Source organism: Pinus tabuliformis, chromosome 2_2, assembly GCF_031772625.1.
Source record: "Pinus tabuliformis cultivar Carrire ecotype Pingquan chromosome 2_2, CPIR1, whole genome shotgun sequence".
Taxonomy (NCBI): domain Eukaryota; kingdom Viridiplantae; phylum Streptophyta; class Pinopsida; order Pinales; family Pinaceae; genus Pinus; species Pinus tabuliformis.
Genome location: NC_142300.1, coordinates 497162897 through 497190799, shown reverse-complemented (window position 1 = coordinate 497190799; position 27903 = coordinate 497162897).

The window sequence follows — 27903 nt, the reverse complement described above, 5'->3', positions numbered from 1 at the left end:
TTCCATTTGCTTTTCAAATTCCGCCGATAAAAAGTTTTCTAAAAGTGCCATTTCTCGTGAAAGATCACCCACCCTTTAGGGATAACGCTGTATTAATACCACACGATTCCCTTTCGATAAAGTTTTCCACGATCTCCAGGAAGGACTTGTTTATTATTAGAAGCGCCGTAGTTATATATATGTATGTGTGTAGATATACAAGAGCACACAAGTACTCGCACGCTCTGAAAGGCTTTGTAGTGGGAAAGGAAGAAATGGAGGTTCTGAAATTTTTGCTTCTCTGCATCGCTGCCTCTCTGCCTGCAGTGTGGTCTACCAATCACCCAAAGTGGAAGTTGTATTCCCATTCGCATCATCGGGTAAATGGGTTATATGACCACACGCCCGGTGAATCTACTTGGCTTCAACGTCATTCTGATTCTGAACGCATGGTTGAAGAAACTGAATTTACATTCTCATCAATCGACGCCCACGATGAAAGGGATCTCCACGCTCTCTTGTCGTTCAAAAAGTCCATCACGTCGATCCATGGCTTGCTCTCCAACTGGACGGCAGATAATTCCGATAACATGTGCTCGTCATGGTATGGTGTTCGCTGCAGGAAGCACACCAAAAGAGTCGTCGGCATTGACCTCTCTTGGTCGGCATGGCAAGGTACCCAATGGTTGGAAGGTACCCTTTCTCCCTCTCTTGGAAATCTATCTTTACTGCGCAGTTTCAATATTTCTGGTCAGTTTTTAACCGGAAGAATTCCAACCCAGTTTGGCCACCTTAAGTCATTGCAAATACTTGACCTTGGCTGGAATGACTTCAATGGGTCAATCCCAGCCAAATTAGGCCAGCTGCAAAATCTTTGCACCCTGAATCTTTCCATTAATGACATCGAAGGAGGAATTCCACATTAGATTGGTTAGCTTAAAGCATTGCGAGTACTTGACCTCTCTGAGTTTCACATCGTTGGTGGTTCTATTCCAGTTCCAGTTGAGTTTGGCCTGCTTAAAGAGTTGCGAGTACTTGACCTCTTTGAGTCTGGCATTGGGGGTTCTATTTCAGTTGTGTTGGGCCAGCTTAAAGAGTTGTGAGTACTTGACCTCAGTAGAAATGAGCTCAATGGTTCCATTCCAGTCAAGTTGGGCTTGTTGCAGAAACTGGAGTCCATGTTTCTAGAAGAGAATGATTTCTCAGGCAATATACCATGTCAGTTAGGTAATCTGACACAACTTACACAACTATCCATCTCTGGCTTGAATATTTCTGATTCTATTCCTTTTGAGATATTTAGGCTTCCTCTCTCCTATCTGTCTCTCAGTGGTCTTAACCTCACAACGATCATACTTAAAGCCATTGCAAATTTCACTAATCTAACCTACTTACAGCTTTCTGAAATTGGAGTCACTAGCATCCCTGAAGACATTGCCAAATTGACCAAATTGAGCTACTTAGATCTCTCTCAGAACAGTTTAACAAAAATCCATGGATACATTGCCAATCTCACCAAGTTGACTGACTTATCTCTCAATTTCAACAAATTCAACAGCGTCCCTGCATGCATTGCCAATCTCACCAAGTTGATGACCCTAGATCTCTTGTGGAATAGACTCACTAGCATCCCTGAATACATCTCCAATTTAACCAAGTTGAAAGTCTTACATCTTTCTCAAAATAGACTCACTTCCCTGCATGCATTGCCAATCTCACCAAGTTGATGACACTAGATCTCTCGTGGAATAGACTCACTAGCATCCCTGAATACATCTCCAATTTAATCAAGTTGAAAGTCTTACATCTTTCTCAAAATAGACTCACTAGCAATATACCCAAAGCCATTCTTAATTTCTCTCAATTAATAGAACTATCTATTTCTTCAAACTTTTTGACTGGCAGGATTCTGATAGTTGTTGCCAATTTGCGTCATTTAACTTATCTAGACCTTAGCAACAATACACTCACCGGAAGTCTACCCAAATCCATTACCAATTTAAAGAACCTTCAATATCTTCGCCTTTCAAAAAACAATTTGACCAGCACAATTCCAAGAGCCATAGGGAAGCTTCATTCCATTTACCTTTTAGATTTGCATTCAAACAAATTAACTGGGCATATCCCCTATAGCATAGGTCAACTAAACTCTCTCCAGTATCTATATTTGCATTCAAACAAATTAACTGGCCATATCCCCTATAGCATAGGTAAACTAAACTCTCTCGGTTATCTAATCTTATATGATAACAGTTTATCAGGATGTATTCCTAAAAGTATCAATGGTTTGATTTCATTAGACACATTAGATCTATCAGAAAACAATTTGGAAGGGTTGATTCCTGAAAGCATTGGAAATTGCACGTCTATGACAATTTTCTCTGGTCATTCTAATAAATTTTCTGGGGCATTGCCTGCATCTCTGGTCAACTGCACTAAACTTCAGCTACTGGATTTAAGGAAAAATGGGTTGACCCTGAATGCTTCACATCTTTTCAGGATTTGAGAGCTTTAATCCTTGGTTATAATAATCTGCATAGTTGTATTCCTCAACAAATCACAAATCTTACCAGGTTGCATGTGTTGGATTTATCCAACAACAAATTCAATGGAAGGATACCAACTCATCTTGAGAGACTCTCTGGATTTGCTAATGCGTCAAATAATTTTGAACTAAATGATGAAATTATAATTGGCATGAAAGGAAATGACTATACTTTGTCATATCTATTGCCTGCAAATATTATATTGGATTTGTCTTGTAATAATCTTACATGAGAAATCCCTGCAAGCATAGGAAGCATGAATAGCTTACGACTATTGAATTTATCTAAAAATCAATTAGATGGACATATCCCTACATCTCTTGGTAGGATACCTTCTTTAGAGTAGTTGGACTTGTCAAAAAATAATTTGAGTGGATTGATTCCCGAAGTCCTCTCTAAATTATCAATGTTAGCTTCTTTTGATGTTTCATCTAACCATCTTTGTGGGCTAATCCCAAAGGGTACACAATTTTCCACTTTCAATGTAACATGTTTTGAAAGGAATGAGTGCTTATGCGGATTTCCTCTACCAACATGCGAGCAAAAGGATAAGCTGAAGAAAACACCCACCAGAGACAGGAGTAATGATAAAAGAGGATGGCTAAGCTATGTCAATGAAAATGTGTCATTGATAGCATTGGAACTAGGAATGGGAATTGGATTTGGTGGAGTTATTGCTATGTTTATTGTTTGGGACAAAGCAAGGCGGTGGGTGATGAATGTGCCCTCCAACAACAAACAAAAGCCTTTTTATGGGGTTTACCGATTCCCAACATAAGTTACAAAAACTCCATATGCATATGTTTTCTTATTATTGTTTAGTTTTGAATGGTGGATAAACTACTCATCCACATAGATGTGTTTTCTTATTATTGTTTAGTTTTGAATGGTGGATAAACTACTTATCCACATAGATGTAAAAAAGAGACTTCTTCTAATTAGCAAATATGTGTACAAAAATTATAATGAATTCAACAAATGCCTCAGTTTTCTTATTATTTTCTAGTGTTGAATGGTGGATAAACTACCTTTCCACATAGATGTAAAAAAGAGTTTGCTTCTAATTAGCAAGTATGTGTACAAAAGTATAATGAATTTTACAAATTTAAGAGTGATTTTATATGGTTTATAATATTTTGTTTATGGAATTTTAATCAAAATTAAGATATATTGTGAATCAATTATAATTATACTATTTATTATATATATAATATGAACAAATTTAGTTTTTGAATTATCTAATTTTATATATTTGTTTTATTGTTAAGTAGATAACTTCTTTTGAAAAGAAAATCATCTTTCATTATTTATCTTTCTATTTTCAAGTTAATTTGATATTTATTTTCTTACACATATTTTATGTTGTGTAATAACACATAAATCTATTAAATTACTTAAAACCATAAGAATATTAAATTACTTAAAACAATTAGAATATTTATAAATTTGCTTTATATTTTAATAATGTTAAAATAAAAATAAAAAAGCTCGTTAAATTATTTTTAGGACTACAAACTAGAATTAATGTGTTGGATTATTATTATTATTATTTTCCAATTTTAAGGTCACTACCAAGCTAGACACCAAATTGGTGTATAAAACCCCCTTGTTTCTGGGACAAGGGACTCACCTCAGCAGAGGGATTTCTGCCAAGTCTATGAAGGCATGCATACTCACACATGCTCTTAACCATTAGACTCACTCAAGCTATATAAATACATAATGAAACATTTAGATGGTAAATAATATTTTATTTCAATTTTGATAGTTTATTAATTGAATAATGAGAATTATTATAAATAGTTATAAATATTAATAAAATTGATTAAATTATATTTAAATAGTGAAATTTAATTATTGGATAAAATTGTCTTTTTCAAGTTAATTTTGTTGAAATTCCATAAATAATTTTAAGAGTGATAAGTTTAAATCATTTAATTTGCAAAATTAAGTTGTTTAATTTGCAAAGTTCACGTGTTACCGATTCCCAACATAAGTTACAAGAACTCCATATGCCTATGTTTTCTTATTATTGGCTGGTGTTGAATAGTGGATAAACTACCTTTCCACATAGATGTAAAAGAGAGGCTTATTCTAACTAGCAAGTATGTATACAAGAATTATAGTGAATTCAACAAATTTAAAAGAGAATGATTTTATATGGTTTATAATATTTTGTTAATGGAATTTTAATTAAAATTAAGATATATTCTGATATATATATATATATATATATATATATATATATATATATATATATATATATATATATATATATATATATATATATATATATATATATATATATATATATATATATATATAAATAATGAGTAAAATTTGTTTTTGAATTATCTAATTTTGTATATTTGTTTTACTGTGAAGTAGGTGGTTTCCTTTAAAAAAAACTCTATTTTTCATTATTTATCTTTTTATTTTCAAGTTATTTTGATATTTATTGTCTTGCACATATTTTATAACATAGTAATAACACATAAATCTATTAAATAATGAGAATTATTATAAATAGTTAGAAATAGTAATAAAATTGATCAATTATATTCAAATAATGAAATTTAATTATTAGATAAATTTGACTTTTTTCTTTGATAGTTTTTTCTAAGTTAATTTTGTGAAGATTTTATAGATATTTTTAAGAGTGATGACTTTAAGTTGTTTAATTTGTAAAATTAAATTATTTAATTTGCAAAATTCATATTTATATGAGATCCATTTATACATTTATAAATACATTTCAAAAGTTGCCATCTTACCCAAAATATATCACCAACTATAAAAGAAAAAACATATTATATATATATATATATGTATATGAAACTATATTTTTAAATAGATTATATATAAAATAATTCTTAATATAACCATACATTTAAAAGTGAAAAAAAAAAAAAAAAACACAACTATAAATATTAATTAAATTATATTTTTAAAATAAATTATATATAAAATAACTCCTAATATAACCATACATTTAATAGAATTGAATTAAAAAACAACACTATTTAGATTAAACCCAATTAATATATAAAAATAAAATATGTATCCCAATAAATTCAAATGTAATTAATGTTAAAGACACTTTTAATATCACTAGGACATAATATAAACCAATTTTGACATGATGAATGGAATCGTTGGGACTTAATTCTTCACTTAGTAGTTTTGATGATGACATGTTAAACTTTCAATTGCCATACATTTATAGATAATCACAATGTAATTCGTTATATTGATTGCAAATTGGGGGCCTTAGATGAGTAAGAGTGTTAATACTATTCATAACTTTATCAAATGTTTACATACTGTATTTGAAGTTTGATATGAAAGATTTATTCTATAAATATATTGAAATTTATTTTGATCTTTTCATTGGGCATGTTAATTGAAACTATATGTGAGGATTTGATTATTTTTCTATTTAAATACATGTAATATTCAATGTTATTGGCAGTTGTTTTGATTATATATATAATTAATGTTTTATAATTGAAGATGATTTATGTTATGGTTACAATGGTATGTTATCAAATTCATGTACGAATGAGGAAAGTGTCATTATTGTTAGGTATTGTTTAACGATGTTATAATTTTGTTTGGGTGATGGATTTCTTGTCGGAATCTAGTGGAAAACTCTTCAAAAAATATCACTGTGATAGTGTATAAATCATTTTTTTGTTGGAAAAAAATGGATTTAGCACCATCAAGAACTAGTAGGGTACCCAAAATTCTGAATCTTGACAACTGTACCTTGGATTAAAAAAAAAATTGCTAGGTTTTCTCAAAATCATGGAGAGTTTCTATTACTTTCCCAATGGAATTGTGGCTTGTTTAGACTACACTCTATTGTTATATTAATTTTTAATTCATGTATATTATAGACACACACACACATATAAGTTTAAAAATTGAAATGAATTTGAATTTGATATTAATAAAAGTCATGATATTTATGAAAAATTTATTTACATTGTAAAACATATTGCTTAATAATATTTTGATTACAAAGACAATGAAAGAACATAAAGGAAATAAATATAAAATCTATGATGGATTTAAGTTTGTGTTACTACCATCAAAGTTCCTTTCACTTATACATATTTTTCATCTTTGGTTCCATTCATTTATGTATAATTTAGTTACAACCATCTAACTCTTTGTTGCATTGAAGTGTGAAGTTATGCATGGTTATTAAGATTTATAGACTACATGATCTTGATGTTTGCATTAATAATGTTGATGAAAATATAATGCAAGGGTAGGGAAATTTTAATTAGTTTTCATTACCAACAAGAAAGGAGAAGGAATTATCTTTCTAGTTTAGTTTCTATAGTGATTCCTCCATTGATGACTGGTGTTCTTTATGTTAAAATCATGAAATTGAGAGAGGTAGTGGTGCCTAAAGACACCATTGCTTGAGATATCAATGATCAAGAGGACAAATCTAAATGGATTTGATCCTTATTTAAATAGTCTATATTCTACACAAATATTATGGGCCAATACCATGGGTTATCATAAACCTAGAGCTCGAAAACCACTGGTAATTTAACCAAGACAAGTTTACACGAATCACCTTAACAATCCCTTCCTTAAACATGACTTCAATTTTAGTTGAATTTTGTATAAATAAAGTTACCATATGTAGGAATACGTGGGAACTTGCCACTATATCTACCAATTATGTAGGATACTTTTTACTTACATGGTTCATCAACGATCTTAGATTCTCAAATCCCCTCCTCAAGCTAGGATACCAGTATACCTGCCACCTTGGTACCTACCCAAGTGGTCCATTCCACAACTTGATAACTCCATGTTCCATTGGACTACATCTATGCCTAATCAACATGTTAAGGTCTCACAACAACCGACATTAAGCTAGTGTATTAGTACAACCATCACCCTTGTACCTATCTGTTGGCGGTGTTGGACTCGCCAACATTCAGGGGATCTCCCTGATATGACATCCCAATCAAACCTCACACCATTTGGTGTAGGAGTCTGATCTGGTATAAAGGCTTGGTTTCCAAATCCTTAAATATTTTCCTTGGCTCTAGTTGTCAGCACAAGAGAGTGATGCAAATGGGGTCTTTGAAAAGAAAGGGGGGTATGCCTGGTGAGTGTGCACTACAACTGTGTTGAGGTTCTTCTACTGCAAAAGGGGAGAGAAAAGTGAGCCTTTAAGTGACCCGGGAAGAGAAACACATGAATGAGAAGGAACCGTCTAACATCCAGCAGAATAGTCCACAACGGATGTGACAGTCATTACAACCAATCAAAGAAGGAAAGACACGTCTAACATCCAGTAGAATAGTCCATATTAGATGTGACGATCATTACAACCAAGAAACAGGCAATGATTTTCCTAGTATCTCGCGGAATAGTCGACAAGGATGAGACAACGAGAAAAACTATTACAACACATTCTCAAGAAGATAAGCACTAAAATAACTGAAATAGTTCATATATCTTAGTTACACATGTGAAAGAAAACATGAAATACAAACGTCCATAGAATAGTCTTACAAACATTCATAGTCCATGCATGAAGAACGTGTTGGCCTTAAAAGGATTCAGTTACTAAGAAAAAGTTCCAAGACTTGTATTTACATTGTACATCACTAGCCCCAGTAGTGGGACATTGGATCCATCCCTTGCTCCTTAAAGAACTAGATGATCTCTCTGATGCCTTACAGGTGAAGCAAAGGTGAAAAGTCTTTTTCTCATACAATGAGGGGGTATATATAAAGAAAGGGATGATGCTTCCCGCTTGTGACTCTTTGACTACCCATATGAATTTTCAACTTACATGACTCTTCATACTCGTGTGTGTCCTTTGGACTTCCACTTTACAATACATTTGATTACAACATACATGGTCCACACTAGTGATGCGGCATATGAAAACTCATGACATGACTTGACATGACATTGCTGACATGGACTGGATTGATGATGTGGCAATATCAAGTCACTATTGCCGCTGAGTGTTAGATGTCTTCTTGGATATGCTTTCTCTTCCCCTTCGCATAGCTTGGTAATGCAGGGTCTTCAATGATATTTAGTCTTGGATGCTAGTTGCAAAATTGTGTCCCTTTACTTCCACTTGATAGATCCGCTTGTAAGTTCAACTACAAGAGAGTCTTTAGGCATGCTTCCATCCTCCTTCTCCTTCTTCATCATATCTCCATGTCTTGATAGTGCACATGTTCTTGCAATTCACTCATGCCGGGACGATATCAATTCGAAAAAATCCCTAGTCTGAGATGATGCATTATTACCCATGAACTAATTTTGGGACAAGTGAGAGAGGGGATAAATGGCCCAATGATTACGCATTACACAGTTCCAGCTGAGAAGGAGAGAGCTTGATCACTAAGACTGTGCAGAGTGTGGCTCAGACTTGACAGAGAAACTTTTATGCATAGTCCTCACTTAGGAAAAAATTGCGTAGTACCCACTAGCGGAAAAAATTGGGAAGTTCAAGCACACAATGGTTGCTGCTGGATGAGGCCATCGGAGGAAAAACTGCGAAGTTTCTCTAGGAAAAGGGGATTGAGCAACAGAGAGGCCTGGAGGACAGATCTGTGTAGTTTCTGATGGGAATGAGCTCTGGCTGAGGGAAGGGAACTTGAGGGAGAATTTGTGTAGTTTTGAAGGCCAAGGGAGGCTAGGCTCTCTATGCATTGCATTGTTCCAGTAGGAAAGGGAAAATATTGAGGTTTGAAGGTGTGAAGTGCATAATTCAAGGTAGACTGGGAGGCATAACTGCACAATTATGGAGGTTAGGGGAGGTTACTAGACTCTGGAATTACGTAGAACAACAGCCCTGGCAGACAGTGACTATGCACTGCATAGTTCCAAGCAATAGGGTCACATCCAAGAGGACTCATACCATGCAGTGCACAACTCAGTCAAGGCTCAGTGAAGCTAAGTTGCTCGGTCATTAAGATTTTCCGAAAATGGCTAAGTGCGGGAAGGGAGATGGGCTCATGATGAACTTGAACCATGATCACACACATAGCATACTTTGATGACATGAAAACATAGATCATCAGAAAAAACCAACAAAGAATTCCCCTTTATGTGAATTCCTCATGACAAGATGCGACACTTAAGATAGACTTTGGGATGATTGTGACGACACTTCTGTGATAGTGCTAAAGACTTTGTGTATAAGTGCGAAATTTTTTTACATGGTTGGGACAACTCATATAGATAAATATCAACCCTAACGACCACCAGAAAAAGGCTCGCAAACATCATATAATAGTCAAACATGCCAAAATATGACAGTTAATCCAATAATCAAAAGCGGCCAAAGAATTTGAAGAAAGCCCATGGAATAACCTTGAGTGTTTTTAACAATCAAGGAAAAGACCAAGGAAGTCTCTGAAATTTTAGTGCAAGCCAAAATTTGGGAGGGTGTTGCAGTAGCTACAACACTTGGTGAGACACTGGTTGAACTCCAACTTCTCTATCTTGGTTAGTTTATTTTTTGCAGGGCCTTGGTTCCTTAGGGAGTATTGATTCATCGTGTAGATCATTTTGGTCTGCCCACTTATCCCATGGGCAGACATTGTCCCCTCTATACCTTCTTAGTTGAACACATAATAAGATTCAACATAATCACAATGTTTCGTGTTGGGAAGGGTAGTTTAATTCACGAGCTTAAGATTTTTAGAGTATAATTTTTCATCTCTGGTGTTGCTCCGTTGCCAGCAGGCCTAGACAACACCTTGATGGAGTCACATAGGAACACAAACGTTGTTCTACTTCCAGCAAGACCGGGAGAGTTTCTTGTTTTACATTTTTTAATAGGAATCCTTTGTCTTCTTTCACCTTTATTTATTTATTTAAAGAGAATTGTTCATCAACACTTATTTATTTTGTGGAAGAAGAGGGATCCCGACTTATTGAGAGTAGAAGATGTTGTTCCTTCAAAGAAGAATATAGACACCTCTGATTTAGTTTTCTCGTTTGTATTTTTCCCCTTCTCCATTTATACTAATTGGATAAGCTTAAGAACACCAACAGAAAAACTGAGTATAGGCATGAGGTCACATTTGCAAGTTGACCAAATTGACATACATAGATCTTTCTGGTAATAGTCTAACAATCATCCCTGCGCACATTTCCAATCTGACCAAGTTGATCTATTTAGATCTCTCTCAGAAAATTTTAACAAAAATCCTTGCATGCATTGTCGGTCTAACCAAGTTGAGCTACTCAGATCTCTCTCAGAACAGTTTAACAAAAATCCTTACATGCATTGCCAATCTACCCAAGTTGACAACCTTATATCTCTCATGGATTAGACTCACTAGCATTCTAGAATACATCACCAATTTAAGCAAGTTGAAAACCATCTCTCTCTCTCAAAATAGAGTCACTGGAAATACACCCAAAGCCAGTTTTAATTTGTCTCAATTAACAGAACTATATATTTCTTCAAACATGTTGACTCACAGGATTTCGATAGTCCTTTCCAGTTTGCATCATATAACTGATCTAAACCTTAAATATAATACACTCACTGGTAATTTACCCAAATCCATTACCAATTTAAAGAACCTTCAATATCATGACCTTTTAAAGAACAATTTGACAAGCACAATCCCAAGAGACATAGGGAAGCTTCATTCCATTTACTTTTTAGATTTGCATTCAAACAAATTAACTGTGCATATCCCCTCTAGCATAGATAAACTAAAATCTCTGAACTATCTACACTTATATAATAACAATTTATCAGGGCGTACTCCTAAAAGTATCAATGGTTTGATTTCATTAGACACATTAGATCTATCAGAAAACAATTTGGAAGGACTAATTCCTAAAAGCATTGGAAATTGCACATCTATGGCAATTTTCTCTGGTCATTCTAATAAAATTTTGGGGGTATTGTGTGCATCTCTAGTCAATTGCACTAACATACTTAATACTGAACATATTTTCATGATTTGGAAGCTTTAATCCTTTGTTATAATAATTTGCATGGTTGTATTCTTCAACAAATCACAAATCTTACCAGGTTGCATATGTTGGATTTATCCAGCAACAAATTCAGTGGGAGAATACCAACTCATCTTGAGAGAGTCTCTGGATTTGCAAATGTGTCAAATAATATTCAACTAGATGATGAAATTATAATTTGCATGAAAGGAAATGACTATAATTTGTCATATCTATTGCCCACAAATATTATATTGGATTTGTCTTGTAATAATCTTACAAGAGAAATCCCTGTAAGCATAGGAAGCATGAATAGCTTACGACTATTGAATTTATCAGAAAATAAATTGGAAGGACATATCCCTACATCTCTTAGTAGGATACCTTCTTTAGAGCAATTGGACTTGTCGAAAAATAATTTGAGTGGATTTATTGCCAAAGTCCTCTCTAAATTATCAATGTTAGCTTATTTTGATGTTTTATCTAACAATCTTTGTGGGCTAATCCCAAAGGGTACACAATTTTCCACTTTTAATGTAACATGTTTTGAAAGGAACGAGTGCTTATGCAGATTTCCTCTACCAACATACAAGCAAAAGGATAAGCCAACCAAAACACCCACTAGAGACAGGAGTAATGATAAAAGAGGATGGTTAAGCTATGTCAATGAAAATGTGTCATTGATAGCATTGGAACTAGGAATGGGAATTGGATTTGGTGGAGTTATTGCTATGTTTATTGTTTGCGACAAAGCAGAATGTTGGGTGATGAACGTGCCCTCCAAAAACAAACAAAATCATTTTTATGGGGTTTATCGATTCCCAACATAAGTTACAAGCACTCGATATGCATATGTTTTCTTATTATTGGCTGGTGTTGATTAGTGGATAAACTACCTTTCCGCATAGATGTAAAAGAGAGGCTTCTTCTAATTGGCAAGTATGTATACAAATAGTATAATGAATTCAACAAATTCAAAAAGAGAATGATTTTATATGTTTTATAATATTTTTTTTATGGAATTTTAATATATATATATATATAATTGTTTCACAGTATATCTTAATTTATATATATAATGAGTAAATTTAGTTTTTGAATTATCTTATTTTGTATATTCGTTTTATTGTGAAGTAGGTGGAATCCTCTAAAAAAAGTTTATTTTTCATTATTTATCTTTCTATTTTCAAGTTATTTTGATATTTATTGTCTTACACATATTTATAACACAGTAATAACACATAAACCTATTAAATAATGAAAATTATTATAAATAGTTATAAATATTAATAAAATTGATTAAATTATATTCAAATAGTGAAATTTAATTATTGGATAAAATTCTTTTTTCTTTGATTGTTTTTTCCAATTTAATTTTGTAAAAAATTCATAGATATTTTTAAGAGTGATGAGTTTAAGTAGTTTAATTTGTAAATTTAAATATTTAATTTGAAAAATTCATGTGTTGAGAAAAAGATCTATTTATGCATTTAAGATTACATTTTCAATAACAAAAGTGAGAATCTTGCCCAAAAATTATCTCCAAAAAAAAAAAATTCATAATATATATATATATATATATATATATATATATATATATAATAATAATAATAATAATTTTTAATATAACCATGCATTTAATAAAAGTGAAAAAAACACAACTATAAATATTAATTAAACTATAATTTTAAAATAAATTATATATAAAACAACTCTTACTATAATCATACATTTAATAGAATTGAATTCTATTTATAAACTATAATTTTAAAATAAATTATATAGAAAATAACTCCTAATATAACCATAATTTAATAGAATTGAATTAGAAAAACAACACTATTTAGATTAAACCGAATTAATATATAAAAATAGAATGTGTATCCCAATAAATTCAAATGTAATTAATGTTAATAAGAATCTTTTAATGTCACTGGCACATAAGATAAACCAATTTTGACATGAAGAATTGTTATAGACATATTTGGGCACTGCAACCCCATCACATATGTCCATAAACCAAGGGCTTCTGAACCCCTAAAAGTGTTGTTTCAAACCCTAAAGGATCAAGGTTAGCTGATTACATCATTTCCCAGAAGTTCTCCCTGAAAAAACTACTCAGAATTGGTCAAAACTGGACCATATAGACTGCTCAATGCTAAGGGTGCGATGCATACTGACTGTAACACTGGCCAAGTGCAATGCATACTGAAAGAGCCTTCTTTAGGGTGCGATGGGCGAGAGTAGACAAATGGCAGAGGCAGTTTGTTAAGTGGAAACCCACTGAATCTTCTAGAAACTTCCCCTGTGACACTTGCCTCTCTGAATTCACCCAGGGATGAGTAAGAGATCATGAAATCTCCCAAGAAATATCAGTGAAATGACACTAATCAAAATCCTAGAAGTTGACTCACCCACCTACAAATATCTATATATGGATCCCTCATCCTAGAGATCCAGAGGCTGGAACTTTGTATTTTGTAAGGAAGTGTTGTTGGTTTTTCTCTGCAACATTGTATTGTTGGGTGATCTAGCTTTTCATGAGGGAAGAGGGATTTCATGCTGGGACGATGGCGCTGGATCGGACAGCTTGGTTGTAATCCTCTCTTCTACTACTTCTATCAATAAAGCTATTTGAGTTTTCATCCATATATTTGTATATTTCTGAATCTTGTATTTGTGTATGCATTTGTATGGTTAATATACATCTGATCCTATATTGTTTATGGTTATAGCTCTCTATGCTTTGACGGTATTTTGTTGCTTTGACTCTACAACTGTTCTTTGAGGCGGGACAAGTGAGGAAGGAGTGGCGAAAGCTCTATCAAGGGAGAGAGGAAACAAGCAAGGAGCCAAGAGAAAGAATGAGGATTGTACTCTCTGCTTCTCTCTCATCTATCTCTCATAAAGGAAAACACAAGTGACTTTAAATTGTTTGTTTCTAAGATAGCTACCCATCTTAGTGGGACTAGTAGCTCTGAATAGACACTAGTTTTCTCGATAACAAAATGGCGACTCCGCTGGGGAGCGAATAGTTTGTTTGTTTGTTTCTATTTTTTTGCTTTATAAACTACAGACGGAGCCTGAAGTTAAGCCAGCTAGCCTTCGAACTGCATTTGCTATGCAAGTGCAAAGTAGATCAACGTTGCTTCAGTCAATCTCCGGGTTTGTTTATGAACTGAACAACTGACTTGCAAACATCCTAAGTGCCCTGGTGGTAGCTCAAATAACCTCATTAGATCAGCCCCTATACTTTGTGTTTATTGTCTATCATTAGCTCAACCTAAATCCCTAAACTTAGCTGCAAACTGTGGGTGAAAATCAAGCTCAGTATCGTCCTAGGACCATCGCACTGTCTCTCATTGGTAGTCTGGATGCATCGCACCTCTCGTGTGCTGCAGGTCAGATGAATCCCTGTTTCCCTGTGTTATAGGTGCGATGATTGAATGAGATTGTTTCTGCCTCCAAATTTTGGTTTTTCCTTCATTGTTTTCAGCTCTATTTAGTAGTTTTACTGTCTATGATCAGTATATCACTGTTGAAACTCTTTTCCTTTGCATTATTTAGCCTCCATTGATAAAGAATTGTGAATGTTTTTTTATGTATTTTTCATCATTTACAATTCTCCTTTGCAAAAAGTAGCTTAATCAAACTGTCGTCTTTTGATTTGAAAGTGTCACAAGTGTCGTTTTCAGTCAAAGAAAAGAGTGTCGTAAAGTCTTCCTCTTTTAGATAGTCAATTACACTTTTGCCATTGTATTTGATTTGAATCATCAATTCTTTGAAGTGTCAAAAGCAGTTTTCAAGTCAAAATTGAAAGTGTTGTCTTAGTCTTCCTTTCGTTTTTGAAAAGAAATTGTTGAAGTGTCGCTTTGAAGAAAAGTAATTCAGATCTGTACTTAGTTTTCTTTTTGTCATTCACACATTAAGGAAACTGAAAAACAAATACATCCATGTGCATTTTCATTTAGACTGCATGCAGAAATTGATTTAGGACAGTGCATCTTAGTGTGTACTCTCTGCTCTATGTTGAAAGAATTTTACTTCTCTTTCCTTAGTAGCTAGGATTTTCATTGCTAAAAGAAAGTAAACGAATGTTTATCATCTTAGATTGCATATTTAGGAATTGTATATCTACATCATGCGGTGAACATTAAAGGAAAACTTCTTAAGAAAGATCAACTGTAAAATAAACCTCAATGAACATAAAAACGCTTTGGAAACTAACGCCCAACATCTAGAAGTCTAGGCTAGAGACGTATTCTAGCATCGTAAAGCCTGGTAACTATCGTTTTCATCGTAGGTTAGGTGATTCCTCCTCTTTGATATGACAAGTGCCAGTAAAGACTTGTGCTCCCACGTAGTGTCGAGTATATATTGGGAGACCACAATAGGATGATATCCTTTATCCTTAGGAAGCTATGTCTGTCGCCCTATCAATCGCAATGCACTGAACACAACATTTAGGAAGATTGACTGCTGTACGTAAAAGGTATTCTGCAGTTTTTCGATTGGTTTGGTAATCCCTCTATCTAGATTTCTAGAGTAGTCACTTTCATACCTTTTCAGACTCCTTAAAAGAAAAGGTCCATCTGAGCACTTGTCACTTCAGGCTCATTAAAAATCGAAGGCTACTAGAGTCATATGTAGCTTTTCCTCGACTCTTAAAAATTGAAAAAGCAAGTTGTGTCAAAGCGTCATAAAATTCATTTAATTCGGAATAACATTTTCCCCTTTTTATTTTGAGTTGATCAAGTAATCCACAATCGTGGAAGAAAGTCAATCAAAACCCCGTCGTTCGCGGAGACTAACGAGTCAACCGTCTTTGACTCCGGAAACGAAACCATTCTGGGCCAAGAAATCTTGTTTAACTGGGTCAAAGTCTCCTGGCTTATTTGAAACTTGTGTTTCAACATCATCAGAGACTCCAGTTACTCCAATTATTTTTAGTACCCCTGCCTATACAGAAGAAGTTTCGTAGTTACAAGAGGACATTAGAACTGATCCTAGTGTAACAGTAAACACTTCTATTCCTGAACCAGCTCCATCTAGGGCTGATTCGGAAGGTGTCACCCCTCCAACATCTGTCGCTGCAGAGTCTATACCTTCTTCAGCACCAGAAATATTTTACGAACCTGATGGTCTGCCTCTTCCACCTGGAATGATTGCTATAGAAGAGATTGTAGAAGATCTTTCATCCATTACTCCATTGCATTTTGGAAATGGGATCCACCTATATCCTTCTACTACAGAAGTTAGTCATCCTTCATCACAAGTTCCTGTAGAATCGCTTGGAAATGTTTTGGATAGACTCGATATGTCTGAACAACCATCGAAATCTATGACTGTGTCATCCGACACAGTAGCAGCAGAACCTCCTGCCGCTACTCTGACAATGTTCGCTGGTATATCATCTGTCCCAACTAGTTCTCAACCGCTAGATGGAGTCCACCTACGGACTATTTCGACAGTATGGTCTGTTCCTATTTGTTCATCCCGAACCTTATCTGGAATTTCTTATGTTGAGTCTTAGCAAATTGATCCTTCACAACAGTATCAGTTGGGCAGTCCAGTCTCCAAAGACCAATTTTCCCTTTGAACACTGGATTGCTGCCATATGGGGGACAATATGCCTTTTCATTGTTCCCTCCGGGAGGACAACCATTTGAGAGTTCACAACAGAATTCAGGTCAAGCTGGAATTGCATCCAGTGGTTGGGTGCCAATATTGAAGCAACAACCAAGAGTTGTGTATTCAATGCAACAAAATCAACCTATGTCGAAAAATCCCACTACACCGACTATTGTGACGGTGTCGCAAGTACAAGCGCTGCCTGTTGTATGTCAACCTCATGTCTCTCAAGTCGTAATACAATAGCCTCTTGTCTCTACAACTCAATCACAACCACCGATTAGTGGCTCCTTAAATGAAGTGACTCAGGCTCAAACAGGTACTATCACCCCTCATCTTGGTTAAAGATCGAGAATTGGACAACAAAAAATGGTCTCACAGCCATGGTTGGTGCAATATCAACAATTGCAATTCCAGCAAACTTACTGAGGACCTGAGCAACAAAGCTTTGCGAGTAATGGGCAACCGTATATTCAAAACGGTTGCAAACAAACATATTATAATGGTTATGCCCATCAACCTTATCAAAGTTATCAGCATCAAATACATTATGATGGTATGCAAAGACCCACTTCTCAGGCGATCCCGTCTTATCCTGGGTATGCTTCGCCAAACCTGAATCAATAGTTGCCTTTTGTAGCAACTTTAGAATTACCAGATCTGAATCGATTAACAAATGAAATCCATAGAATGTATGATGCCAAGATAATAGCACCAATCATATTTTCTGATTGGGTTACCAATTTTGTGCCAACAAGGAAGAAAACTGGTGAGATCAGAATTTGTGTTGATCTCAGAAATCTTACTAAAGTTTCACTTAAGGACAATTACCCTCTCCCTAAAATGGATCATATCTTACAAAGGGTAGTTGGGTCAACTAGAATCTCATTATTGGATGGGTTTTCTAGTTACAATCAGATCTTATTTCACCCAGATGACCAAGCCAAAACTGCCTTTACTACTCCTTGGGGCACATTCATGTATGTGAAGATGCCTTTTGGATTAAAGAATGCAGGAGCCACTTTCCAAAGGGCTATGGACATAGCTTTTTCCAAGGAGATTCATGAATTCCTAGTAATATATTTAGATGACATCACTGTATTGTCAAAATATGATAATCAACACTTAGATCACCGAAGGCAGGTTTTCATTAAATGCAGGAAGTATGGAATTTCTTTGAACCCCAAGAAATCTTTGTTTGGATTAGAAGAGGGAAATTTATTAGGTCATATATTCTCAAAAGATGGTATCCAAATAGATTCTGCAAGAATAGAAGTCATCTTACAGATACAATATCCTAGGTACATTAGGGAATTACAAGCCTTTTTAGGAAAAAATAACTTTCTTAGGAGATTTATTTCTAATCTAGCAGAACTAATTGGATCATTGAACAATATATTGAAAAATGATTCGACCATAAAATGGATTGTTGAGGCTAAGAAATCCTTTGAAGACATTAAGCTAGCCTTAACTAAAACACTAGTTCTGGTCAGTCCAAAATTTGAAATAGATTTCATTCTATTTTCCTTAGCTTCATAACATACAATAGTTGCAGTCCTACTGCAGAAAAAAGATCAGGGTTATGAACAACCTATTGCCTTTTTCAACAAAGCCTTGAGGGATGCCCCTTTAAAATACAACATAATTGAAAAACAAGAATTTTCTTTGGTCAAAGCTATCAAAGATTTCAGGGTTTACATTTTATATTCTCATATAGTAGCCTATGTCCCTAACTCAGTAGTCAAGGACATCCTAACTTAGGAAGGTCCGAACGGAAAGAGAGTGAAGTGGATAGCTACTATTTTGGAATATGACTTGGAAATAAAACCAACAAAGTTAATCAAAGGCCAAGGTTTAGCCAAGCTCATGGCTAAATCGAACTATTAGGCGTTAGATATAAATTTTATTGCAGAAATGGATAATGAAGAGGAGATGGTGACTCCACCAATCAGCCAGGCCTTTATTGAATCACCATGGTATGCTGACATCTTATATGTTTTACTAAATCTACAAGCTCCTCCTGAATTATCCAGGACCAAAAGTAAGTTTCTAAAAATGAAATCCTTCAAATTTTTCATAATAGATAATGCTTTGTTGTGGAGGAATCATGAAGGTATCCTTCTCAACTATTTATTGAAAGAAGAATTTGACAAAGTGTTACAAGAGTTTCATGCAGTTGACTGTGGAGGACATCTTTAATGGAAAACCACTGCTCACAAAATTCTCAGAGCCGGTTTCTCTTGGCTTACTTTGTTTTCTGATGTAAAGAAATATGTCACCTCCTGTCATAAATGTCAAATCTTTGAAGGAAAGAAAAGGATCCTACCTTTACCCCTAAAACCAATCTCTGTTGAAGCAACTTTTCAACAATGGGATTTAGACTTCATTGGTGAAATCCATCCACCTTTCTCTGCCCAACATAAATGGATCCTCACTGCCACAGATTATTTTATGAAATGGATAGAGGCCATACCTTCAAGGCAGGACAGTGACATGGTTATCATAACCTTCCTTGAGGCCAACATCTTATCAAGATTTGGATACCCAACCAAGATCATCACTGATAATGCAGCAACTTTCAAATCCAGAGGAATGATTGATTTCTGTAATAAGTATCATATAACCCTAGGCCATTCCACAACTTATTACCCTCAAGGAAATGGACTAGAAGAATCCTCAAACAAAATTCTGGTAAATATCATCAAAAAGTTGTAGAGGATAACAAGAAAACATGGAATAAAAAGCTAGTAAATGCCTTGTGGGCATACAGGCTAACCACAAAGAAATCAATTGGTACTTCTCCCTACCAATTAATTTATGGAATGGAATTTGGTTTTCCATATTCCTTGGGAAAACCAATGATGAAGCTCCCCCAAGAGTTACAGGTTGAACCAAATGATATCCAAAGAAGAATCAACCAAACAATTTATTGCAGCAAACCAGGGAAGAAGTGTACATCAGATCTCAAATTGTGCAGGAAAGGATCAAGAAGATTTTTTATAGAAGAACCAAGGCTGAGAATTTCTACCTTGGGGACAAAGTCTTGAAATGGGACTCAAGGAGGGAGGATAAAGGTAAACATGGGAAATTTTATTTCCTATGGAAAGACCCATTTATGCTTTCAGAGGTAACAATGCTTTCTTCCTAAGAGAAATGGATGGTACAGAAGTAGAAGGTGGACCAATGAATGGTCGAATGCTCAAACACTATATTGAACCCAGTTACTAATTTCATTGCCCATTTGTACATACTTTATTTTCAAAGTCTATAGTTGATTGGATGGTGATTTTTGAAGTTGAAGCCTGGACAGAAGGCCCTAAGATTTAAAGATTTACTGTCATAAATAGTAATAATGTAGAAGCATAAAGGACAAATGTTGCAGGGTAATATCATAGCAATTCAGAGGGCAACTGATCTACAAAGTTCTTAACATTTCACCAGGAAATGCCATCCCCAAGTGGAGCCACTGTTATGTTCCTATACCAATATGAGTCATAATTTTGAATGACTGAGATTAAACCTTGTAATATTGTACATACCTTTTCTTTTTGCAAATGTTTTCCATATTCAAAAAGTAAAAAATGTAAAGAGGGTATGACCTAAAGAATAATCAAAGGACAAAAAGAACAAAAAGGTAAAAAATTATGAAAAATATGAACCCCAAGAAAAGAAAAAAACCATGAAAGTGAGCAAGTCAAAATGCCACTCCTATTTATTTTTATGTATAATAAATGATTGTGTATAGCTTGTAATCTTTGCCACGTTCCATGATAGTCAAAATGTTTAAACTTGGCTATTTCATGTTTTCAATTTTATGTCTATAGATAGTGTTGGATACCTATACCAATAGGTTTCATATTTCATGATTGGCAAGAGAAAGTCCAAATATGCTCTGCTTTGAGTTCACAAAGATCCCATATTTCCTAGAGAACAAAAAGGTGTGTAAGTGCCTCAATGTTGAGGACTTTATTTTCAAATTTTGATGGATGATCCAACTGTTTAACCTGGATCATGCCATGTTTCAATTTTGTGTTATAGAATAGAGAAAGAAGTCTGTCCAAACAGCCTAATCTTGGCAGACAAGTAGTTCAGGTAGAGAAGAAAAGGTTTCCAACAGCTCAATCTGGGACCTTGGAAGAGATAAGGTTAGAGGTAGATAGAAAAGAATAAAGAAAAAGCCAAAGAAAAGAAAAGGCAAGTAAGGGTTTGCAAGTCCAAGTGCACCCTCCAAGGAGAAACAAAAAATGCTAGGTAAGCAGCTGGGTAGGTAGTTGGGGTTGCAGAAAGTGATCCCTATCATTGCAAGAATGGTGATGATGGGCAGCAAAGTAAAAGACTACAGCAGGAGCATGACTAACCTCCCTCTCCCCCTTCATTTCATTACTAACATTCCCTTTCTTTTAGCTGAGATTTATGGAGAAAGATCATGGTTTTAGATGGTTCTGGTTCATTCAGAAGCCACATTTCTTGTCTAAATTTTTTTCATTTTGATCTACTCTCAAAACTAAATCAATTTCAGATAAACTCAGTAAGATCCCCTTCATTTGCTCCCTTCATTCATATTAACACTAATTCTATTGTATAAATCCTTTACATCCCCTTTTCCCCCTAATATTACTAACACCAAGGTGTATAAATCCCAAACTCTTATAAATACCCACCCCCTTGGCATTATAGCCAATAAAGTTACAAATCAGGGATCAAATGACATCAGGTCATGTTGATAAACCTATGCCGAATACCCCTTTTCCTCATAAGCCAGTTCCTCTATCTCTACCCCCTTTTGCACATAAAACCTTTAAAAAAGGCCCTAAACCCCACCTTACCCGCTTCAAAGAGCCAAAAGAGCATAAAAACCCACTTTCCGCCGGTTAGCCAAGGTTGGCGCATATAATTATTTTTATCATAATACATTAGAAAAGCGCTCAAACCACGTTTATCTGCCTCCGCCCTCATCCGTATATTCCACACATGTCACCTCCCCGACGACCGTCAGATCAAAGGCCTACAGATCCGACGGCCCTGATCGCTTCGGACTGCATCTGTCATCTGACCATTACCCGTACTAACCCCACGTCACGTCTGCTGTCCTTCCGCCGTCCGATCATCACCCGCAGATCCAACGATCATCGTGATGTCGGAACTCATCCGATGACCGAACGTTATCTTCCGACGTCCGTATTTGGAGGACGTCATCCCACTGCTACGTGTCCTCACCACCACGCGTCGGAGGTACAGCCGATGGATACCGCCCCCGTACAGAAGGCGGTGCGATATGAAACCATCGCTGGTTTCCGGTTTCCCCATCCCACCCGCACTTCACCGTCACGTCAGCAAACACGTTAGCGCCCCGTCACCCAGGTACGCTGCCCCGTCGACCTCCCTGTCCCTGCCATTGGTCCACCTGTCCTGCCATGTCACCGCCACCGTGTACCAACCAGACAGCGCCACGTCACCCGATGACGTCAGCATGACGTCATCCGACCTTGACCCCACCAATGACGTCATGCTGACATCAGCATGAATTCGCGCCAAAAACGTAAAAAGGTCTATTTTAGCCAAAAGTTCACGTTTTTTGGTCATTTTGTGCGTTCGTCGTTATTCTGCTCTGCATGCAAACAACGTCCAAATTGTCTACCAACCTGCTAAACTGACCAGAAGACCTCCAGCGCACCAGTTCAACCTGCGGTCACGACCTCTGCTCGTTGTTTTACCAGGTATTCCTCATCATTCATCCTCTGTGCGCCTGCAATTATCTATTTAACGCTTTAGAAAGCTTAAAGAAAGCCGAAAATCAGAAATTCACCACTGAATTCCTCAGCAAAGCCTTGAAGTTCCAATTATCACTTCGGAAAACACCAGCCGAGCCTTTTCCCAGTGGCATTCTGCTAAGAAACCAGGTCCTGTCTGCGCAATCGTGGCAGGCGCATTTGAAACCAAATTTTACCATTGAAAGGTGCCAGAAAAGCTAAGCTTCGCTCTTAATTACCATAAAGCAGCATTTCAACTGCTGCAGACCCTGCATTCACCTTTTCTCAGGCATTTTCACCCTTCTCTGCAAAGAAACTCTGTTGTTATTGATCTACATAAGTGACACAATCCCCAAGCAAAACAGAAACCTCAAAGGAAAGTCATGGACCCCCCTGTAGCTCCCATAGCCCTCAATGTGGCTCCCCTGAATGTTCCTAATAGAACATTTGACACCAGAGCATTGGCAGACCTGGACTACAAGATAACAGAGGAAATGCTGAGCAGAAGCAGGTTCCATCTGCAAATATTAAACGAGATAAAGATCAAACATGAGAGGGGGACAGACATCCTGGGAATTTGGGATTCATTCCTCCCAATATTCAAGCTTCCTCAGGTTAATCAATTCCCTGAGCTTGTGCACATAGTTGCTGAACACTATGATGCATCCCAGAGGGCAGTGCTAGATGCTGAAGGTTCAATTCTGTTTCTCATTACCCCTGAAGCCATCAGGGAGATGTTGCAATTCCAGACAGAGCAAAAGTTGGTCCCACTGTCACTAGCTGATCTAATAGTACAGGGAGCCAAAACCACAGAGGCCCAAATCATTAAGGTCAACCAGCTCTTCATCAAGGCTAGCACTCTGCAAGTTCCTCCTATCAACTGTGTTTATCTTAACCAGTTGGGCCTAGACCTGGTTGACATGATCAGTCCCATCCTGGGATATGATTCGATAGAACATGTGGATGAAACAATTATACAAATGATGCTTATGTTTTCCCCAGGAAAAAAGCCAATCCACTATGATTATGCAACATACATATCAGACAAAATGCATGAACAGTTGATGAATTTGTCAAGAGAAAGAGTGTTTAGGTACACCTCCTACCTATATCATCTGCTCATATACTTCCAGCATGATAAATTCTCCTTCCCAAAGAAGAGAGTAGATGCACAGGGCAATCTGAGATCAGTAGTATATTGGACATCTGTTTTCCACATATCAAGCCACTCTCCATACACCTACTGTGAGTTTATTGATCTTTTCATCCATCCAGCCTTGACTCTACTGATTGGTTCACCTCCTCCTAGACTGACAGATGACATGAAAAGGTGCCTACATTTGTCAAAAGTATACAGTATTGGGGATTGGTATCTCTACCAACACCACACCGTCATCAGAATATATGGGTGTGAATTACCCCCATTTAGACTACCCAAATTTGTGCCCATGAGGCTATTTGCCTTAGAATACTTCAGGCAGTTTGGCTATGTGGATATGTTCCACTTCTCAGGCAGAGGCAAGAAAGCACAGCTGAAAATCAAGAGCCAACTTGGCCATTTAGTCTACAATGAAAGGGATGAAGGGTGGAAGGAGGCAGATAGAATACTGGTGGGATTTGGTTTGAAGTACAGTTTTATATGGAAACCCTATGACCCCAACAACTTCATCACAATGAGGAGACTCAAATATAAACTGTCTGCTTACGGTCATTATAGCCTCCCCCAAATTGAAAAATATGCCAATCAAAGCAAGTGGAAAAGGGGAACTCTAGAAGAAAATATGACTCAAGAAGAGCTTAATCAAAGAGCTCTGAACAATCAAAAGAAGATGGCTGACCTTGAATTTTATGCACAGGTCCCCTCACTGCCAAGCACACAAATTGGACCAGCAGCCTCCTCTTCAACTACTCCACATCAAACTACAAGAGTTGCTGGAAAAGTATCAGAAAAAGGAAAGGAAAAAGAAATGGAGGCAGAAAAAGAGATGGAGCAAGAGCAACAGCAGGAACAACAGCAAAATCAAAGTCAGCAAGCACAAGAACAAGCAGAAGGGCTACAGCAAGGGCAACAAGAAGACATAGGACAGCAAGAGGAACAGCAGCAAGAAAAACAAGGACAAGAGCAACCTGCTCAGCAAAAAGAAACAGTGGATACTCCTCAGACCACTGAAAAAGTCATGCCTACAAGGCAAGACACTACATCTGATGCCTCGGTCCTCCAAACCCCTCAAAAGGAGGACACATTTGTCTTTAGGAAGAGGGAAAGAGAAACTCCCTTGACATCCTCTATAAATCAAGGAGAGAAAAGGCAAAGACTCAACGATTTTCCAGAAGAGGATATAGCCATCAGAGAAGCACTGGGCATGGGCCCACCGAGTCAAGAAATTTCAGCAAGTTCCTCCCAGCAGGAACTAGACAGGACAATGGGAGGGGAAGTCAGCTCCTCCAGCCAGCAGAAAGAGGAAAGAGTGAGCATAAAGCAGCAGTTCATAGACATTAAGAGGAGGAGTGACCCAATCAAAGTTCAATTATATAATCACCTACTTAACATGGCTCCTTCCAATCAGCAGAGACTCATGTCTGCTTTTGATGTAGGTGAGGGCAAACTGACATTGAGTCATTTTATGCCTACGGCACTCAAGCCACAGTCTTCTGCTGATTATCTCAGGACCAATTTAGAGGTCCTTGCCAAAGACATACACCCCATGGACAAAATTGAGTTGCATAAACAAACAGGGGAAATGGTGTATGCTTCATTGGCCGATAAGACCTTGGACAACTACAAGTTAACAAGCAGTCTGAATGCTACAGCTTCCCAGCTGGAGCTAGAGAGAGCCTCTTCTCAGGCCAAAGACAACAGGATCAAAACCCTGGAAGAAATCATCATAGAAATTGGGCACAATCCCAATGATATCAAAGGGATACAAGAGATCTTAAAAATCAGAGATGCTGATATGGCTGCACTAAGGAAGAAGGTTAAACTTCCAGCCACTATCCATCCACAGACCGATGAAGTGGCAAAACAAAGGTATGAGCAGGATTCCACTGCTCTATTAATTTCTGTTTACAAAGAACTTATAAAGGCACAAGAAAAATTGGGGCAATATGAGGCCACACAAGCACCTCTGAAAGGATCATCAACACAAGCGCAAGAGGGGCAAACATCTCAGCCCCCTCCACAGGTCATTAATCTTGAGGAGACTGCTCCTACTACTGCACCTCCACCTCAGCAGGCTGAACAACCAGCCACATCTACTTCAGCAGCACCCACCAGCACAGATCAGAGCTTAGACATGCAAAAGCTAAAGAGCGAAATACAAGCTCTAGAAGCACAAATGATGCAGCTAAATGAAACTAAGGAGCAGCTGGCCAAGGTGAATGAAAGGCATGACAAAACAAAGAGAGAAGTAGGAGAGAAGGCCAGGGAAATCAAAGCTCTTAAAGACAAAATCAAGGAGCTTGAGAAAGAGCTAAAACTAGATAAAATCATAGCCGAAATCAGAGCAATGATATGGTCCAATATTGGTAAATCCATCAATAACCAATGGCCATACATTGAGACAATCCATGAGCAACTGGAGCTCATTCCAAAGGCGCAGAGGGAAATCAGAACATCAAGGGCCTTATTGGGGAACATGCCTGAAATTGCAACAAAAATGATCAATGTGCTCAATCATAAGACAAGTTCTCAGTTGACCATCATGGGAATCGCAAACAGAACTGATACTATCCAAATGATCAAGAGGGTTCTTACTCTTAGAAGTCTGGTGCAAACGTTAGACAGAAGAACCCAAGATATGCAAACTGAGGTAAACAGGTTCATTGAGAGGTTTCGGGTATTGGAAAGTAAAGGACTCCCCAGCTTGTTGAACAACGGAGGGAGATTATTCACCCATGAAGAATATGCCAAGAGAGTGAATGTTTTTGCCTCATCACAGGTAAATGAGAAGGCCAGCACCTCAGAAGACACAGGGCCTATCACAGGACAGATTTTCTATGGTAAGATAGAAAATCTACTTTTTATAATGAATGAAATGAATCATCTGTTTGATGTAGCTCCCAACTTTTTCAAGTATACAGAAGCTGAAGAGACAATGCAGGCCATCCTCAGGCATCAGCTCCCTACACAGGAATGGTGGACAGATGCCATCCAAAGAATTTTGTAAACATTAGGCCATGCATCAATTCCTGTTTCTTCTATAAATTTAGATGGAAAGAACAGTCAGCAAAATCAGCAGGCATCATAAATTCAAAGCTGAGCCAACTCAGCAGATGAAGCAGCCAACAAAGCAAGAAAGACAAACGCAGCTGGCAAAGCCGAGAAACTCATTGCGCAGGCAAAAGTAAATGCGTACCTACAGGATCGATACATAGTAATGTAACCGACTCAGTGACTCCTTAAAGTCAAAACAATCATCTGACAGACATAAAGGGCATTTACTCTGCATTTAACGTTGTAATAACTTCCGGCCTACTTTCTGAACACTACTAAAGATATTTTCTCTCTCTCAGATGACTCAATACCTGAGATATTTTGTATACAGAGTACTATATAGACCCCTCCGCATAATAGAGCAGGGTTGTTGTTATTTTCCTTTCGGAAGTCTCATTTGCTGTAAGATCCTCAGAGAAGTAATACAAAGGGAGAATGGAATTTCCAAAAGCTTGGTGTATTTGATGCGTCGTGATGAATGGTGAATGTTGCAGGATTCCAGAGTGTTTCATAAAACAATAAGTTTTTCTTAAATCTCTGTATTTCATGTTTTTCGAGTCTTTTGTTCTCTTTTGTTGTTTAAATGTTTTACACTTAATAGCAAAGTAGAAGAATGGTTCCAGGATTTAATCTATGATTACCCTGAACTCAAACTGAGCTATTATCCATGTTTTCTTCAGATACAGTAACAGAAGTGTAATTCTTAATTGCTGCACTTTAAAACTATATCTTTCACAGTGATAGACATTTCCAGGGTTTCGAGTTTGCCCCTGAGACATCTATCCATTTCTCGTAACTAGTAGGGTGG